Raw genomic sequence first — 20,662 nt, forward strand, 5'->3', positions numbered from 1 at the left:
TGTAAAGTCCTTGCCTCTTGGTGGTGGATGTCTGGATTTCTCTGCTTTGCCTTTGAGGTTCTGTTTGCCTTTGTGGCACCATTATCTACTGTTTTCCTTGTTGGATAAGCCACCCAGGGCTTCCAGTGCAAGTTGCTCTGTGTCTCTGCTGTAGTTTCTTAAGCTCTAAAACTTTGTCTATGTCATAGGATTGTTGTAGGGTCACATGATGTGTGATCATTGATTTATCGGTGCATGGGTGAAGTGCCTTTCTTTTTTTTTTTTAAAGCTACCATATGTTTAGCACAAGCATTTTATTAAGACATAGTGCCTCACTTAGTAGGTACTATTATTGTCCTCATTGTATAGATGAGGAAGGGAAAGCTCAAATGTCTCAGCACTAATAGGGGCTGCCAGAATTTGTCCAGCTCCATTCACTCTGAACTTCCCAGTGTCCTCTGCTACATCAGGCTGAATCTTCCACTCACCTTCAATCCAACCCAGCCTATTTCTACATATCTGCCCTTCCTTCCCAGCCAAGATCTCCTCACCCTTCCAAGTCTCTCTCACTCCTTTCCTTTCTTCTCCAGCCCTCTTTGCTCACCATTATTCCTGAACTCCTGTGGTACTCAAGGATGTACTGGAGTCAGAGCCATCTGGGATTACATCCAGGCTCCGCTGTGCTGCCTTGAACAAGTTGATTAATATCTCTTGAGTCACTGAAAAAAACGGGCAGCTTCCTTATGGGGTTCCTGGATGATTTCATAAATGAGTATGTGTGGAAGTTCTTTGTAAAGAGCTCCATGTTCCTGTCTTCTACTACTTTCAAACACTCTTTGAAATGTTTGATCATTTCAAATGATCAGCTACTTTCAAACATTTGAATGATGATCGTGTGAATGATCAGCTACTTTCAAACATTTTTTTTTCTTTGACCTGCAGTAAGGGGTATATTTTAACACCATGACATGGTGGTAGTGAATACACACTTCTGAATCAAAAGTTCCACAAGCATGTTCTCTTTTATTCTTGTATGTGTGTGGGTGAAAAACAAGGCTGATTTTGACCCATATAATTGATTTTGACTACCCGCTGTGGGAGGCCACCCACGGTTTGGGAAAAAACCGTCTGGCCCAGACGACAATAAGCCCTTTGAGGGCAGAGGGAGTATTTCCCCGGTCTGCCCTGTCACAGGCTGACAGGTTAGGAGCACCTTGGCCAGGCCTGATGGATGGGTTTTTCATCTGATAGGGCCGGAGGAGGAGACTTGAGCCAATTGGATGATCATGTATCGAGTGCCCCTTGGCAAGACTTGGCCAGCAGGACCCGGGGGCACTTTGTGTCTGCCCTGCTCAGGAACCTGCACCCTCTTGAGGACATGATGCCGATGGCCCCGCATTTGGCTGCCCAGGCTGTGCACAGCTGTTTCGGCGACAATCGACTGCAGTGTTCGATTCCTCCTCTCCCGGCCGAGGCGTGTTTGCTGGCCCGGACGGATGTGCTGTGTCGGATTTTGGATCTCCTGCCCTGGGGGCTCTGCCTCTGCCCAGGGCCCTGCACCCACCTGTCTTGCAGGCTGGCCTCGCTGTGTGCACCGTGTCTTCCCTGCTGTGCTGGCGGGGATGGCCTCCCGCAGCCTCAGCGAAGCCTGACTGTGTCTCTTGTCGCCTGCCGGCCCTCCCCAGCATCCAGGCTTCCAGGGTGAAAGCCTCTCACAGCTAACATCCTCAGAGCCGGAGAAAACAAGCCTGCCGCTTGTGGTGCCTTAGCACCAATTTGTCACCCACTTCACTCAGCGCTGGCCCCCGGCTTCTCCTCTGTATGGCATCTTTCTTTCCCATGGCTGCTCCAGCTGGGCTGAGGCCTGACATTGGGATCACATGTCTTGGCTCCAGCCGTCGGTATTGTTCTCAATGTTGTCAGCATACCTCCCTACCGCCACCTTTCTCTGATGTAAAGGTCTTTGCATTAATAGACGTTTTTCCCTTTGAGACTTGTCTGGGCTGATGCTTCAACAAACCCCAACCCCCCGAGGATTTTCCATGCCAAGTCAAAGCCTGATTTCCAACCACCTTCAGAAAAGTGTTAAGGCTTTTTGCTTTGTTTTCAGCACAACCAGCACACGTAACTCTTGTTCTTCTTTAGTTCCATTAAATGTCACATGCTTCTGACCCTAGAAAGAGTTTAGAATTACAGGTTTGGGATGCTAAGCGCTTGTAATCTCAGGAGCCAGAGTAGGGAAAACTGTTCTGCACCATTTTCCCCAAACAGGCTGAGCAGACAGCTGCTGCCCCACCTCTCCTCTCGTTTCCCATCCAAATGGATCCAAGATGCTCTCTGCCTCTTTCCTCCACTTCTCAAAAAAAGCCAAAGAACTTTCTCCTGTGTTTCCTTTCGACTTCTAAATTGCTCACTTGGCTTTTTATCCAAGCTTGTATTAAATTGCTTCATGATTTCATGCCTGCAGAGCCTTTGGCATAACCTGGCTCAGAGAAGGTAGGTGTGTGTGTGTGTGTGTGTGTGTGTGTGTTTGGACCACTTCACTGCAGTGGCATCTGCTTATGTCTGAGTCGGGCATGCGGGTGAGAGGCTTGTGCTCTGGGCCAGTGGAAAAGGAACGAACACAGCAAGCTGGCCATTGGCAGCTATGTTTTACTCAGTGGAGATGTTGCTTAGGTGACTTTCAAACAGCCCCCTGGGGTCCTCAGCTGTTTGTGATAAGGGCCACGAAAAAGCAGGCAACTTCAACCCCTCTGGGAAGTATATAACTTGCCTACTTTAAAGCAGGCTGAATTTAATGCAGAGCAATGGAATTAGGTGTATATGAATGATGTCACACCAACAACAGAATATTTCATCATGATTCTCAGCAACTCTGTTTCAAGAGGATTAAGTAAATCTGGAAATCCATATGGGGAAAAATTTCTCGACCACTAAATGTGAGGTCTGCTATGTGTCTGTATTCTCTGCAGTCCTGTAAGAACCACCCCTCCCCAGCCCCCTCAAACCCCCAGCCAAATGGGAAGAAAAATTGCTTGAAAGTTCTCATGCAGAATTACAAGAGCAGATCTGATCCACATGGAGATATATTAGGAAATAATCAGATAAATATGTTGCTAAAATCCTATTAAAATGCTCAACAGTTATATAAACCATGCAAATATTTAGATATTTTAAGATTTAATTGGCATGGGGAAATTGGATGTTCCTGTGATTTTAATTTAAAAAATGTCACTGCACAAGGAGAGGAAACACCCCCTAAGAGTCAAAAGGGGGAAGTGCCCTTTATCTGCTCAGGCAAACAGTTGCCTTATTCCTAGCTGTCACAGAGGACACGGTGAGCCATGTTGCACAGGGTCCAAGGTTCATGAGAAGCAGGTTTGTAAGTGGCAGGTAGTGGGAGAGTGATTTATGTTCCATGAAAATCCATTCAGCAGTTGTAGCACTCCCCGGGCATCTGATGCTTAAGGGAGCCATTGTCTGGACCTTGGAGGGACAAAAAGACTTCAGTTACTAAAGGGTGCTGGTTTGGGTAGTGATATCCTTTCTCCCTTTCCAGTAAGGCAGGAGCATGATTATCTAAGTTTCTTTCTTTCTTTTTTTTTTTTTTTAAAGAAAAAGCTTTTGTTCTTTCTCATTTAGTTACAATGGAAATTAAAATAGAACCTTAAAAATTAGGAACACAGTCAATTTCAATGTCAAGACCCAAGCAAATAGTGGAACATAAATCAGATGTCTCATTGGACAATCTGTGACTGTGGTTCACTTCCATTTAAATTTGGGGAAAACAAATGAATGGCTATTGAGGTTAGGCGTGGGAAGCAGTGATTAGTAATGGGATAAAACGACTCTGAGTGACATTAACTTGGATCACATATTTAGCTTCTACTTTGATTTTACTCTCTGGTTTTTTAATTAATCTAAATTAACTGTCAGAATTGCATTTCTCAGTGTGGAAAACAATGGTGAAGAGGTGTTTGTATTTTATAATGGACCATTATTTATAAGAATTTGACAGAAATTTATAGAATTTGCTTTATCAGAAAGCACTTGTGTATATCATTTAGGTTTCTAACACTTTTTGTCAGCTTTTTTGTAATCTGAATTGGGAGCCTAAATGGAAGGCAATAATAGCAGGAGAAAAAAAATAGGTGAAATTGTTGCCTATTTCTTCAATATAGTGCAACAACTGTCTTCCATTTTACTTTGTCTTATCAAACACTTTTGGGCATCACGGGTACTTATTGGACATCACAGGTACCTAGGCCTCAAGAAGCTTATAGTTTAACAGAGTTTTTCCCAACCTTGACTCTACTGATATTTTGAGTCAGCTAATTCTTTGTGACGGGAGCTGGCCTGTGCATTGTGAGGTGTTTAGCAGCATCCCTGGCCTTGACGCACCAGCAGCCAGTAGAACTAACCCCACTCCATTTTCCTGTCATGACAACCAAAAATGTCTTGATACGGTTAAACGTCTCATGTAACTGTGTGTGTGTTAGTCGCTCGGTCATGTCTGTCTCTTTGCGACCCCATGGATTGTAGTCTGCCAGGCTCCTAAGTCCATGGAATTTTCCAGGCAAGAATGCTGGAGTGGATAGCCATTCCCTACTCCAGGGGATCTCCTCAACCCAGGGATCTAACCTAGGTCTCCTGCATTGCAGGTGGATTCTTTACTGTCTGAGCCACCAGGGAAGCCCATGGGGCAGAAACCAGATCACCCCACTTCAGAACCGCTGGTTTGACTCAGTGCATCTTGCTGTAGAAACTCAGCAGCATCCTGTGCCATTCCAGATTTTCAGTTACTTATGTTAATTCCTAGTTTTGGAAAGGAAGGTGAAGGTGAAATTGCTCAGTCATGTCCAACTCTTTGTGACCCCATGGACTGTAGCCTACCAGGCTTCTCCGTCCATGGGATTCTCCAGGCAAGAATACTGGAGTGGGTTACCATTTCCTTCTCCCGGGGATCTTCCCGACCCAGGGATCGAACTCGGGTCTCCCGCATTGCAGGCAGACGCTTTAACCTCTGAGCCATCATTTTCAAATGCCTCGAAGTGATTTTTTTAAAATTCTAGGCCAGGGAAGAATTGTTAATCATGTGTAGGGAAGTGTATAGGTGTAGCAGTGTTTTCTTTATCATTGTTACTACCATTTTACAAAGAAAATGCAGCCCTGGAACCTGTGAGCTGAAGGAAGACCCAAACTGAGATCTCAGGAGTGAGCAAGCAGGGCGAGGATTGCTTTCAGTAAGCTCCTGGTATTGCCTGTGGTAACAGAACCCGGTGAGACCATGGAAGCTTTAAGGGTTAATACAATTGTTGCAGTCTTCAGTGTAGAGGATATAGGAGATTTTTATAGATCAGTTTTGAAGTGGAGTTGCTTTGTCCCATTTCTCCCCCACCTGCCTTCTCCCTTTTTCTTCCTCTTGCCTCTGCTTGTTTAGGAGCAGCTCTTTTGCTTGGAAAACCTGTTGCTCATCTACACAATAACTGATGAGATAGAAAATGATGCTCTTCTCTCCAGATAATGCATGGTAGTTATCTACCAAAAAAGTGCTGTGTTATCTGTACAAAACTGCAGTGACCTGGGGCAGCTGATGCTTCGGGAGTTGTGCAGTGCATAACTGGTGCAGCAGTACATGGTGGCCACGTTTGAGCAATTTCTTTCACTCCCGTGACCTGGATGCTGCTGGTTCTTCCGTTTCTGAACCCAGACCAAATTTTTTCCTGGAACATGACACCTGCATGCCCAGCTGCCTTTTGGACATTTCCTTTCAAAAAAACCCTGGAGCATCTCAAATGTAATATATGCAAAATCAGATTACTGTTGTTTTCTCCCAGCTTGTTTTTCCTTAAATATAGGAGTCATCTTAGACTCTGTGTGTGTGTGTGTGTGTGTGTGTGTGTGTGTGTATAAAACCATCACAAGCCTTGAGTCCTCCCCATATAATTCCTGAATCCTGTGATCTTCATTCTGCCCACCCCCCGCACAAACACACCCCTTATTTCGATTTCCATCTCCTCTCATCTGGAGCCCAGGCCCTTGGAGTCATCTCCTAAGGGTCTCTTCTGGTGGCACACCCCTTCCTGCACCTTTCAACCAGACAGTTAAATCTGATCTTGTCACCCTCAGGGTTTTCTGATTCCTTCTCTTACCCAGTCCCCTCCCCCTCCAGCCTTGTTTGTAAACTTAACCCTTTTTCCCCAAATCTCCTGATCTGCTCAGGGCAGGCTGTGTTCCAGGCACTGGACATTCCGCAGTGAAGAATACAGGGCGCGTTCTCCTGGAGCTTACTTTCTAGAGGGCTGAGCTGTTTGCAGTTCTGTGAACACTCTGTGCCAGGGAAACCTCTGCTCCTCCCCTTCTCTGGGGTGCCCACTGTGGCCAGTCTGCCCAGAGAGTCCTGCTGCAGCTTCACGATCTGCCACAGCCTCACCATCTCCAGTAGAGTCCCCATTCCTTTTTATGTCATCTTTGCATCCTGTCCTTCAAGATTCCTCTCAAGCAGAGCCTAGCCTCACCAGGCTTTGTGCTTCTAGCATCTTCGATAGTGCCCAGCACACAATAGTTGCTTAATAATTGCTTATTGAATGAAAGGTATACAAGTGTGGGCACCTTTTGGGTCATGTCCTTCAAATGTATCCTATATTTTCTTCCTCTCTTTGCTCAGGCTCTTTCCTCTGCTCAGAATATCTACCCCTATACCCCACCCACCCCTTGTAAGTCACTCACTCTGTCCTTTAAAATGTCCTTATTGTGAACCCTTTCAGATTCTTCTCCTTAGTTACCTTTTCACAGAACTTCCCCCCCTCCCCCCCACTATTTCAGTAGTGTTTGTCCAGTTAGTGCTGGGAACCTGCCATTCACTAGAAGTCATGCTGGGTTTTAGGGCTATGAGGATGAGAAAGACTGGTCCCAGTCTTCAAGGAACACGCAGCGTAACAGGAAACGGCATTTTGTTCGTGCTTGCCCAGCAGATGGCTGTCCCGATGCAGGAGGCCAGCCCCTTCCACGTGGCTGTGCTGGTGTCACCGTACTGTAACTCGCAGAAGGGAAAAGCAGGCATGGCGTAGCCAGGCCTGCTCTGACAGCCTTGCCCCGGAGTGACACGTACCATTACTCTCACACCCCCTTGACAAAGACAGGTCACAAGTTCTCAGCTGAAGCAAGAACAGCTGAGACTTGTGGTCTCACTGGGTGCCCTGGAAGAAGAGATGGGGTTTTGGTAGACATCTGGCAATCCCAGCCACACCTCTCACTATGCTGGTCACAAACTGGGTTATCATTAGTTGCCTGCATGAGTTTCTTCTCTCTGTCTAGAACAAGTTTTAACCCCCAATATTTGCGAGACTTGCCCCCTCATTTCTTTTAAATCTAATTCTCATCTGAAAGGTCTTCCAAGTGTAAGGCCATCTGGTCTAGAGAGGCTCCCCGGCTTCTTCACTGTTTTTTTTCTTCCCTGTAGAGCCTCTGTCAAGCACACTAGATTTATACATACACACATATGTATAAATATATATATATAGTTTGTGTATATGTATACATTATATATATGTGGTATGTGTATATGTATACATTGTATATATGTGTGTGTGTGTGTTGTATAAAATATTCCTTACCATTAACATCACCTGGGAAACCCACATATGGGCTTCCCAGGCGGTGCTAATGGTAAAGAATCCGCCTGCCAATGCAAGGGACATAAGAGATTCAGGTTCCATCCCTGAGTTGGAAAGATCCCCTGGAGGAGGGCACGGCAACCCACTCCAGTATTATTGCCAGGAGAATCCATTGGACAGAAAAGCCTGAATGGGCTGCAGTCCATGGGGTTGCAAAGAGTCACACAGGACTGAGCATCTGAGCATCCCATACATATAATTTATCGTTTACATTTATATATAATTTGTTATTGTTATATATAATACATATTACATATAGTTTTAATATTTGTCTTCCCCATGTCACCCCCTAAAAGTATAAGGGCCTTGAGGGCACAAAGTGTGTTGGCTCACAGCTGTATCTGCAGAACCTAGAATAGTGCCTGACACTTCAAGGATTATGAACTCCTTGAAGACATTTGCATTTCAGAATTATATAGTGATACTGCCTTTTGCTGGACATGCCTTGATGACACATACTGAACAAAGTATTGAAGCCCCTGTCCTCCTAGAGCATATCGTTTATTCAGTATCTCTTTCACCTTGTGCTAAGCATTTACAAGTATTTATATTTGTGGAGTGAAAAAAAATCATTAACAGCATGCTTAGGAAAAAAATCTCCCTGTGGTAAATATATTATTTAATTTTAGAAACTCATGGCAATTGAAGTGAAATACTGTGCAGATCATGAGAAAAAAACTTGGATGAAAATCTGTGCTCTGCTCTAGCCTTTGAAAAAGTCTGCCTCTAAGTCAGTCTCTTCATTGCTAATAATACCACCAGTTGGAGGACACTTGAATAAAGAGGCATTTGTCACCAAATGGTAAGTTAGCAGCATGTCTTGTTATCTGGGTGGAACACATAGTCATTAAGTGGCATTTGGACTGAATCTGATTAGAATTTAGAATCGACTTGGGGACAAGCAGAAGTATGCTTCTATTTAGAAAAATTGCTTTTTTCCACCTCAAATGTTTTGAATTATAAAAAGATTAACAATTTTTAAGGGAATGGCTTTGAAAGGATGGTTGTATGTTGGTAGAAATTCTTCAGGGAAGTCACATCTCAAGAGAGGGAAGCACAGAAACAGCTCAATACAGTCAATTCATTTTACTTTGAAGAAAAAAATAACTGAAAGTGCTGGTTGGTTTTCGTTAAGCTGTAACAGTTGGTTGACTCAAATTTTTACTTCCTACCAATTGTGAAAATTCGGGCTCAATTTGAAGAGTGCCTGAATGTTCCAATTCTGTACCAAGATACTAAGGCTAAGGAATATAGCTGTGGCTTGTGTGTGGTTAAAGTTTCAGCAAATGCAGAAAAGTTTTTGGAGCTAGTTACAACGTTTTGAAGTATTTCCAACTAGTTGTTATGAAAGTAATTCAAGCAAAATCAGTATCTAAGGATAGTGAAAAACTGCTTTAAAAGTGTTCAAGAAAATAGTGTGTATATAATTTAGCATGTATAAAGTCTTAAAGGCTCTTGTGAACTCCTATTCAGCAATTTATATATTATCTTATTTTAATTTATATTTATAAATTCTCTTTCCTTTTTGGATAAGGACAGGAATAAATAAGGATAGATATAAATTCTGCCCCCTTTCAGTATAACATTGCCTCATTAGACCATTAATACCAGCCACACATTTTGAATATCTGCTCATGTTTAGCCATTTGCGTTGTATTTAAACTTATCCTATACAATTCTCAAATTTGAGACACTTGGGAGATTCTAGGCTGTTAGACATTTTACCAAAACAGTGATGCCCTTTTGTTGTAGAGAGTGTAGAAGACACACGGTCTTACTGTTTTTACTGATGCTGTCTGAATTCTTGAAGAGCTGTTTCCATCTGTGGGCTGCTGCTTGGTACTAGGGGAAGGGGACACCCCAGCCAGAAAGAATAGAGGTTTGGGGCAAAGAGGCATGGGTTAGAATTCTGCTCTGACATTCCTAGAGGAAGTTACTTCCCCCTGCTGATTCTGTGTCATTGTTAGTTAAGTGGGGATATTTCCAGGACCTACTCCTTGGGGTCCTGGGAGACTGAATAAGAAAACATACAGTTCTGTTCAGTTCAGTCGCTCAGTCGTGTCCGACTCTTTGCGACCCGATGAATCGCAGCACGCCAGGCCTCCCTGTCCATCACCAACATCCGGAGTTTACCCAAACTCATGTCCATCGAGTCGGTGATGCCGTCCAGCCATCTCATGCTCTGCCGTCCCCTTCTCCTCCTGCCCCCAATCCCTCCCAGCATCAGAGTCTTTTCCAATGAGTCAACTCTTCGCATGAGGTGGCCAAAGTACTGGAGTTTCAGCTTCAGCATCAGTCCTTCCAAAGAAATCCCAGGACTGATCTCCTTTAGAATGGACTGGTTGGATCTCCTTGCAGTCCAAGGGCCTCTCAAGAGTCTTCTCCAACACCACAGTTCAAAAGCATCAATTCTTCGGCGGTCAGCTTTCTTCACAGTCCAACTCTCACATCCATACATGACCACAGGAAAAACCATAGCCTTGACTAGACGGACCTTTGTTGGCAAAGTAATGTCTCTGCTTTTGAATATGCTGTCTAGGTTGGTCATAACTTTCCTTCCAAGGAGTAAGTGTCTTTTAATTTCATGGCTGCAATCACCATCTGCAGTGATTTTGGAGCCCAAAAAAGTAAAGTCTGACACTGTTTCCACTGTTTCCCCATCTATTTGCCATGAAGTGATGGGACCAGATGCCATGATCTTAGTTTTCTGAATGTTGAGCTTTAAGCCAACTTTTTCACTCTCCTCTTTCACTTTCATCAAGAGGCTTTTGAGTTCCTCTTCACTTTCTGCCATAAGGGTGGTGTCATCTGCATATCTGAGGTTATTGATATTTCTCCCGGCAATCTTGATTCCAGCTGTGCTTCTTCCAGCCCAGCGTTTCTCATTATGTACTCTGCATATAAGTTAAATAAACAGGGTGACAATATACAGCCTTGATGTACTCCTTTTCCTATTTGGAACCAGTCTGTTGTTCCATGTCCAGTTCTAACTGTTGCTTCCTGACTCGCATACAGGTTTCTCAAGAGGCAGGTCAGGTGGTCTGATATTCCCTTCTCTTTCAGAATACAGAGACCTAGCAAAGGGTAAGCAGGAACTCTGGGTCTTGCTTCTGTCCTGTGGCTAAAGAAAAGGAATGAAAGTTTTCTATTTGTTGTCTAAATGATGGTCTGACAAATCTTGCATTCTCTCAAGACTCTGGTCTATTGCAATCAGATCAGCTTGCCCATGAAGCTAGATACACGTGGACGGGTGATCCTAAACACAGAAGGCTAAGGCAGAAGCTAGAAAAAGCTGAAACTAAACATCAGAATTCAAAGACTGCCTACTGGAGAGTTCACATGATTGGTGGCGGGGCGGGGCGGGTGGCAGTTTGAAAGCCATTTTGGAATAGCCTGCATATGTTAATCAGCAGCCTCAAAGCTGAGTTGGTAGAGACCTCTCAAGTTGACCCACTTTAAAAGCCCCCGCCGGGCCTGTGCGCTGGCAGCAGTGCACTGGTCCTCTTTCTGCAACTTTTTAAAAAACTTTCTGCTTAATAAGCTCAGTTCTGTGTTCAGTGTGGGCTGACTTTGTCAGCCAGGAGATTGAGATCCTGGGGCAATGCAAAACATAAATTTTAATTGCTAGTTTTCATTAAAAATAACTTTTTGAAGACTTTTTTTGAGCTTTTTAGTTTTTTAGTCTTATACTCCAGTAGAATTTGACATGCTTTTAATGTTTCAGTGGCTTTTTAATATTACATAGTTATAGAATAGTATTCTAGTAGCAAAATATTTTAGAGAAGCTTATTTTTCTTTTAAGTTGATTATGCTCAGTTCTCTGAGAAAAACATACTTTTTATTTTTATTAGTCTTTTTTTTTTTTTTCTCCAAACTGCTATGTTTCTAAAACTGATACTTGAGTGATCAATAAAATAGCCTCAATCCTAAAGGGGATTCTAAGGCTGATTCCTGTGTTCTATTCATGGACTTAACTGGCTACAAAGTTTGGGTAAATAAAACCCTTCCTCAGCCACATTCAAGGACAGACATAATACTGTATAACTGCTACATTATAACCATGGTTAGAATGGCTAGGAAGGGAGATGATTTCTTTCAGTATTCATTAAATTAAATCTAATTAATATTTTGGAGTGCCATGCCAAACCTTCTATCTACATACGTATTTGGGTTTTTTTTTTTAATTCTACTTTTGGACTCTGTGGGAGAAGGCGAGAATAGCATTGAAACATGTATATTATCATATGTGAAACAGATCGCCAGTCCAGGTTCAATGTATGAAGCAGGGTGCTCAGGGCCGGTACACTGGGATGACCCTGAGGGATAGGATGGGGAGAGAGGTTGGAGGGGGGTTCAGGATGGGGAACACATGTACACCCATGGCTGATTTATGTGAATGTATGGCAAAAACTGCCACAATATTGTAAAGTAATTAGCTTCCAATTAAAATTAAAAAAAAATTCTGTTTAGTGAAATTAAAGAAGAATGAATAAATTTGAGTAAAAAAAAAAAATGTTAGGTTTTTCACCATGTACTGATGATCCCAGCTGTTTGGCTGTTCAGTCCTCAGAGGATCAGCTCAGAAGGACCCCTGTGTCCTGATTCTTGACTGAAAAAGTTCCTGTTCTTATCTGCAGTGACTGATCCACAATTTATGAAGAAATATTCCCAAAGTCATATAACTCTTCCTTCCAAATTAAAGTCAGTAATCATATATGTGGGGTGCATAGCAATGAGAAAATATACTCTTTTTAAGCTTTTCTTTCTCCCAGATAAAAGCACATGTTAAACCCTCCCACCCCAACTTTTTAACTATAAACTTAGATAGAGAAGTGAAAAAGTTAGATAGAAATCTGGGCTTCCCAGGTGGCACTAGTGGTAAAGAATTAGCCTACCAATGCAGGAGACCCCAGTTTGATCCCTGGGTTGGGAAGATCCTCTGGAGTAGGAAATGGCTCCAATATCCTTGCTTAGAAAATCCTACGGGCTAAGAAGCCTAGCAGGCTACAGTCCATGGGGCTTCAAAGAGTCGGACCAGACTAAACACAAGATAGAAGTCTATCTGCCTAAATAAATAAAAATAATACCTAGTTGTTAACTCTATGGGATGGGTAGATGGACAGTGTCAGGAAGCTAAGAATCCTGCAAGTCCTGGGTGCCATAGTGGGAGGCACAGCTTGCCAGAGGAGGCTTTTATAGGAACTGTATTAAGAGCTCTGGTAACACTGCCTTCAGAGCTATGTTTTCCAAAATTAGACCATGACACCTACTCTCAGGGGATGCCCCCTCCCCACCTCCATCCCTTCAAAGTTTTCTGGTTGAAGAAGGTTAGAAGATGATGCAAAAAATACCATCCTTTTCACTGCACGTTGGATTAGAGCCTCGAAGATGTTCACCCACAAAGGAGCCTATTTTACCTTGACGTTACTAAGCTTGCCAAGAGAATTTGGCACAGAACATCTGCAACACACACCCACATTTGATTCTTCTCCATAATAGCTTTGTGGAGCTGGCAGCCCTGCAGCTACTTTGTGCAGGAAGTTGGGAGATGCCTGCTAAATTTAACAATATAAGAGATACCACTGCTTCCTGAGAGGGAAGTACATAATAACAAGGTCATCTTATTTTTTTTTTTAAGGCCCTGTTGTGTGGCATATGGGATCCTAGTTCCCCAGCCAGGGACTGAACCCGTGCCCCCTGCACTGACAGTGTGGAGTCTTAACCACTGGACCCCCAGGAATGTCCAAGGAGCTCACGTTTGTCTTCCTTCTTGGGATGATTTTGTTAGAATCTCATGTTCTTATTCAACCTAGAACAGCGGCCTTCTGTACAACAATGAAAACAACCTTTAACAGGTCGGCAGAGCTTTCATCAGCATATTTCAGTCTTGTCTGTGGGTATAAGGAAACTGAAACATCAAGCTCAATCCGTTTTAAAAACGAACCTTAAGTTTTTAGAGTTTTAGGTTTACGAAAAAAAAAAATGCAAAGGTAGTATTTTATAAAGAGTTAGTTCCCTTTGTTCCACACCCAGCTTCTCATTATTAACATCTTAAGTGCTACTCTCATACATTGGTTACAGTTAATGAACGGATATCAATGCATTGTTATTAACTAAAGTCCACATTTTATTCAGATTTCCTTAGTTTTTACCTTATGTCTTTTTTTTTTTTTTTGCCAAGATCTCATCCCAGGAGACCACGTTACAATTAATCATCATGATTTCTTTGGCTCCTCTTGTCTGTGAACGTTTCTTAGACTTTGATTTTGATGACCTTGATGGTCTTGAGTTGCTTCTCAAAGCTCTTAGGGTATTTTGTAGGATTTATCTGATGTTTTTCTTACGATTCCACTAGGGTTACAGTTTTTGAGGGAAGATCACAGAAGTAAAGTGCTGTTGTCGTATCAGTGGTACCTACTGGTATCAGCGTGACTTCCCACTGTGGATGTGGCCTTGGCACTTGGCTGGTGAAAGGGTTGTCGTGTCTCTCCACTGTAAAGTTACTCTTTACCCCCTGCATTCCCCTCTATTCTTATTGGAAAGAAGTCACTGTATAAAACCCGTACTTAAGGAATAGGGTTGTACCATTGTGGGGAGAGTTTGTACCATACTTTACTTTGGAGTCTACATATGTTATTTGGAATTCTTAAATATGCATATATTATCACACATATTATTTGGGGTTCTTAAATGTATTTCTAAGTGTGTGGCTTTGAAAACTACTTGGGTGGTAGAATGGTTACTGTTGAACTCATCATAGGTACCTACAAACTTGTTTTGATAAACACTTTATTCTAACTAAGAGGGAAGGATAGGTTTCCCAGATTGAAGCCACCCAGCCTCGATCAGAGGATTTGTGTCACTGCCAGTGTGTGTTCTCAGTAGCATGCCAGAAGTTCCAGATGCTGCCCTCTCTCCTTTTCTGTGTCAAGATTTAATCCTGTTTGTGCATTTTCTTCTGCTTCACTTGCGTTGGTGTCACGTTTGGAACCCACAGACATGTTTGTGCATATGTTACTGTCAAGTGTGGACTGTTTAGAAGAAGGCCATGATGACAAAACTTACTGTTTCAACATCTTTATGTGTTTTAAGGGCATTTCCATCAAAGACGGCCTTTTGTGTCTATTAATTGCTTTGACTTTAGTTATCCCCAGTAAGAGAATATAATTAGAGATTTTTCTGTGTAATCAACTTTCATATTACTTCATATTTGACATTTATGCACATTTTAATATGATGTCATTGTGGGGATCATTTTGCTTCTTAGTTCTTTCAAAATATTGGTGTAATTTTTAACTATTTTAGAATAGCCATTTCACTTTTTGATAAGTATGAACTTGGTGAGAATTGGAAATTTCTTTCTAACATAGAAGTGTGTGTGTATGTATATATATGTATATTTTATATGTATATTTCATTATCTTAATGTAGCTATTAAAGATGAAAAAGAAAAAATTGTAAAATGTTTAATATTAATATATCTTCCCGACCCAGGGATTAAACCCACGTCTCCTGCATCTGCTGTATTGGCAGGTGGGTTCTTTACCACTAGCACCACCCAGGAAGCCTATATATACATACATACATATATACATATATATACATATACATATAAAGATGAATAATATTTTCTTTAGCAAAGAATGAAACAATGATAATATTTGGACTTTAAGAGATGATTTCTCTTAAGGTAGTGATTCACAGATGCTCTTTCAACCCAGCAATTTTATTTCTAAAAAAGAAATGCCCTACTGCTATTCATAAAAGAAGAAATGGGTTAATAGAAATAGTTTTTCAGTGTCAAGTTTTTATCTTGTTAGCTTAAGCATTTGGCGTCAGCCTCCACATACCTGTTAAATATTGGTAGACATGAATAAGTTGTGAAAGAATATGAACAGAAAAACTCAGACAGCCAATGAGTTCAATAACTGTCTATTAATTTTGTTGAACACATGAGTTTAGGCTGTGGTTTTACATGGCATTCATATTCTGCCTCTTCTGCCAGAAAAATTGCTCCTGGTTCATCAGCAGCAGCAAAGTATTTCAGTATTTCATGTTGTTCCTCAGTGGGCCGCATGGCTGTTAGGTGCACCATCATTGGAGAAGTTGGAGACCCACTGCCCTGGTGAATAAGAGGCAATTAGGGAACCTCTGGGAGCTTCCTGAGACAGGAAGGCATGGGTCATCCTAAAGTTGTGTAATAATTGTCTGTATATCCTTCTGCAGGAAGAAAAGAATTGGCTTTCCCACCCACAGTTTTGGCATAAAATGTCTGTATCTCAGGCCAAGGTTGTGTGTAAGGATTATAAAGTCCCCAGTGGGTTGAGTTGTAGGTGGAAATACCAGTTCAGTGCTGGAGAACCATTCTCCACTGGGTGTGTGTGTGTGTGTGTGTGTGTGTGTGTCCAAGTGCCTGAAGTGTTTTTCCAATCTTTTTACAGGAAGGAAAAAAATGAATTTATAGAGTTGCTTCTTTCCCCTAGTAACATCCTAACAGTGTGGTAGATCTTTTTTAATTTAAAAAGGGTGGGTTAGACTACTGAGAAGCTGTTAGCTTATTGTTTGATCATCAGCATTGTGTTGATACTGATGATGGTGGTGAGTAAAGTAAGATATGTGAAAGCAGTCTTTAAACATAGTTTGTATTCTATTTAATTTCAAGCTAATTCTTAATTTTTATCTACTTATTTTTAAATCTACCTTTTAGCATAATACTTGGAAAAATTTTGATGTGCGGTCCCGTTTATTCATTCAGCCAACTTGTTTTTGAACACCTATGTGTGAGGTGCTCTGTGGGGGAAACACGAGAGGAAATGGCGTGTATGATCTCCGTTCTTGTGAAGCATACATTCTAGTAGGGGAAACAGCTGACAAAACAGCTACAAATACAATCAAGAGAGAGAATTTCAGGATGTGGTGAGGTGAAGGGGGAAGCAAACAGCTAATGGAGTCAAGACTAGCAAGGGTGGGCCAAAAAAGACTTCTCTGAGGAGATGTCATTTGAAATGAACCCCTAGGTCATGAAATAACGCATCTCTGTAAAGGAAAAGGAAGAGAGTTAATTAGCACAAGGGTTGAAATGGGAAATTCTGTGGTGTGGTCAAGGAGTTGAAAACAGACCTGTCTTACTGGAGTGAGTGGTGAGAAGTGAAGTTGGAGAGGTGGTAGGAAGGAGGACGTGGAGATCCTCACGGATCATGAAGTATGATGTGTCTACAGAAAAGTGATTGTAGTGATGAGTTTTCACAAATTGAATATAACTGTAACCAGCACGCAGATTGAAAAACCAACCATTTCCACTGGGACCATTGGGAAGCATCGTTTGGAACTATAGTTCATCCCTGTTGTTACTTGTGTGTATCGTCCAATTAAGTGTCAGGGTTTTGGTTTGATTTAAACTTGTAGTTTTCTCAGGCTGTTTCTTTTATAACAACCCAATGCCTAAATGCTTTTAGCAGCACCCAGGGTATTTTTCTGTGGGATTTCATGATGAGAGTGAAAGTGTTAGTTGCTCAGTCATGTCTGACTCTTTGTGACCCTGTGGACTGTAGCCCGCCAGACTCCTCTGTCCATGGGATTCTCGAGGCAGGAGTACTGGAGTGGGTTGCAGTTCCTATCTCCAGGGTATCTTCCTCACCCAGGGATTGAACCCGGGTCTCCTGCATTGCAGGCGGATTCTTTACCATCTGAGCCACCAGGGAAACACATCATAGTGCCACATTTACACCCCACCCCCACCTGCCTTCACCATGAACATGGACATGGAATTATTTGGTAGCTAGCTATATGTTTTCCAAAAGTCTTTTTAGAAAGCTAGCATTATTCTATCAGAGGATTCTTGCTCAAAAGTATTTGTGAATCTGCCCTTTGGGTCCAAGCTGAAATGTTTGTTTTCATTGGGAATTTATGTATGTTAACAGAGTTTATATTTTCTGAGGTAATGGAATTTTGAGGGATTGTTGCTTCATTATATTTATAATCTTACGTAAAAAGCCTGCAGGGGCATCTAACTGAATTTAAGCTAGAAATAACGATAATGCAGTAATTTCAAATAGTCATGTGTTCAAGATGAAGATTTTAAAGTGATGATTCCACAGTGAATTTTAATGGTTATTGTGTACAATGGTACTTACGGAACATCCGTTCAGTCACTAAATGAATATAACTAGTATGTTAGATTATGGATTTGTAATGTGAGATGAGAACTTTTAATAAGCTTTCCCTATAATGGTTTGTGCTACAAACACAAAGTATGAGACACAACCCTAAATCATAGCAGGGTTTTTGAAATCAATAGGCTCATGTTTCAAATCAAGATGAGTTTCAAATTTTTAAAAACACAGCTAAGAAGTTAAAAGGCAGTTACCTAACCAGATATTTTATATCCTTTGGGGATTTGGGATAAGATGTTTCTTTTTATAATGTAAAGAAAATTTTACTTTTGAAGGGATCAAGTATAAAATGGAATTGAAGTTACACTTTGAGAAAAACTTGTTGATTGTAAGACCCTGTTAGCATTTAACACATCACTGAAAATGCTTTCAACATTTTCTTTGGGAGACTTTTGGAGAAAAACTGGCTGATGTGTGAAATTTGGTTTGGTGTGGTCTTGTCCAAACTGGTGGTTAGTTATTTTGACCCCCTGATCTGGTGATTCCAAGAAACTTTCTGAAGACATCCCTAAAAATGTACAAATGCCTATTTCACCATTAAAGGTTCTTTTAGTAAAAGCATATAAATAAATTTTTTTAATGAAGCGAACCCATTACGACATTTTGAAGCAGAAGCATATTATTATTTTCACTCTGTATCATTATCCTGTCTTTTATTTTTAAAAGATCAATTCCCTCCCCACCTTCCCTCCCCCGCACCCCCCCTCCCCAATATCAAGGCAATGTGATTTAGATGGCCAATTTGGGAGAGACAAGATTCTTTTCATTTTCCTTTTCTGTAATACCACCACCTAGAGATAACAGTTTTCAAACTATCTACTACTTAATGCATTGTTTTCATTTCCAGATAAATTTGAGTGTTTTCGCCTTGGGGTTTTTTGTTGTTGTTGTTCCTCTTGGAGATTTTGGTTGGTCTTAAAATACTATTACATTGTTTCAGCTTTACTTAATTTACTCTTATTACTTTGGACAACAAATCAGATAATTTTATACTGGCAGTGTTATCTAGCAATATGTTTTGCTTACTAAAACGTTTTTAAGTGTTAACCCATTAAAAAAAGTTTTAAATATAAATGCATATTAAATTAAATATTGAAAATACATGCTTGTATAAAGACCATTGTGCTGTTGACTATCCTTGTAGTGGCACCAAGTAACAATAAACGAGTCATTCATTGTTTGAAATCTTCCATCTTACATGACAAACTTAAATTCTGGGTAGTTCTTGAGAGGTAAACCAGTTATAGGGAAGGGATGGAGAAGTCTAGAAGCTGAACTTACTGTGGTGATCCATGAAAGTGTTAGTTGCTCAGTCATGTCTGACTCTTTGTGACCCCATGGACTGTAGCCCTCTAGGCTCCACTGTCCATGGGATTCTCCAGGCAAGAATACTGGAGTGGGTTGCCATTTCCTTCTCCAGGGGATCTTTCTGACCCAGGGATCGATCTCAGGTCTTCTACATTATGGGCAGAGTCTTTACCATCTGAGCCACTGGAGTGAAGGATGCAGAAGTCTAGAAGCTCAGCTTACTGTGGTGATCTGTGAAAGTGTTAGTTGCTCAGTTGTGTCCAATTCTTTGTGACCCCATGGACTGTAGTCTGCCATGCTCCTCTGTCCATGGGATTCTCCAGGCAAGAATACTGGAGTGGGTTGCCATTTCCTTCTCCAGGGTACTTCATGAGTTTGGAGTTTATTAGCGCATATGCTTGAAAAGTGCTTCAGCCACAGCTGCATCCAATGAACAGACCACGTCATAAGGGATCCGTCCATTTCTTGGCTTCATTTTCTCTTGGGTTGATTCCATTCTCCATCAGGCTACCCCCATATGGTTTCAAGATGGCCACCAGCAGCTCCTGGCATCTTTCCCACTAGTTTAAAAACCCAAGCAAATGAGAGTTTCTCTTGCCAAATGCTTGAGTAGAAGTCCCGGTATTGAGTCTCCCTGAACTAGCTTTGATCGCTTGCTATTTTCAAACCAATCATTGTGGTAAGGCAGGTGGAATGCTGTGATTACCAGTGTTGGATCACATCCCTCCCATCTCACCCAGTGTGTTGCCCCAACGAAGATCAGGATGATGTAACTAGAAGAGAAGAAACAGACTCTAAGCAGGAAGAAAAACCCCTGGCTGTCTGATAGCAGTAAAGAGTAAAGTCTAGTTCCCCTCAAACCTTTCGCTGGATGCCATGTGACTTAGCATATAACCGTACGTGGACTTCTTTTTCCACCATTGCTTCATTGCACTGGTTTTGTTCAGATGAAAAACAAACTTCTACTGTTTTAAAATTTCCTTTCAGCACTAAGCAGGTCCTAAATAACTGACCCCAAATCCTTCACTGATTATCAGTCTCTGAAGTAGACTTAAGTAGAATTCAGTAGGAAATGTTGAAATCATTGTTTAGTTTTGGTTTTTGGTGTTTGAGAGAAATCAAACTTAAATCACTTAACTCCCTAAGTGGGCAGATTATTATTATTATTATTTTGCCACAAGGATGTAGAAGAATTTTCCCTACAAATGTATTTAATACTGTAAAAAGCAACAGATTTGGACTGAGAATAGTAACCTGAGGTTCATATGATTTCTGAGAGGGTATGGAGGACTTTTTGGGTGTCTGTGAACCCTCTATTTTTTTAAATTTTATTTTATTTTTAAACTATACAATATTGTATTAGTTTTGCCAAATATCGAAATGAATCCGCCACAGGTATACCTGTGTTCCCCATCCTGAACCCTCCTCCCTCCTCCCTCCCCATACCCTCCCTCTGGGTCGTCCCAGTGCACCAGCCCCAAGCATCCAGTATTGTGTATCGAACCTGGACTGGCGACTCGTTTCATA

General features: G+C 41.6%; 1 protein-coding gene across 1 annotated transcript in view; it reads left to right on the forward strand.

Annotated features, from left to right (window-relative positions):
* Nucleotides 1-20,662, forward strand: part of TSPAN5 (tetraspanin 5) — a 180,761-nt gene that overhangs the window by 90,315 nt on the left and 69,784 nt on the right. The window lies entirely within an intron of this gene.

This window comes from Bos javanicus, chromosome 6, assembly GCF_032452875.1.
Source record: "Bos javanicus breed banteng chromosome 6, ARS-OSU_banteng_1.0, whole genome shotgun sequence".
In the NCBI taxonomy this organism is placed as follows: Eukaryota; Metazoa; Chordata; class Mammalia; order Artiodactyla; family Bovidae; genus Bos; species Bos javanicus.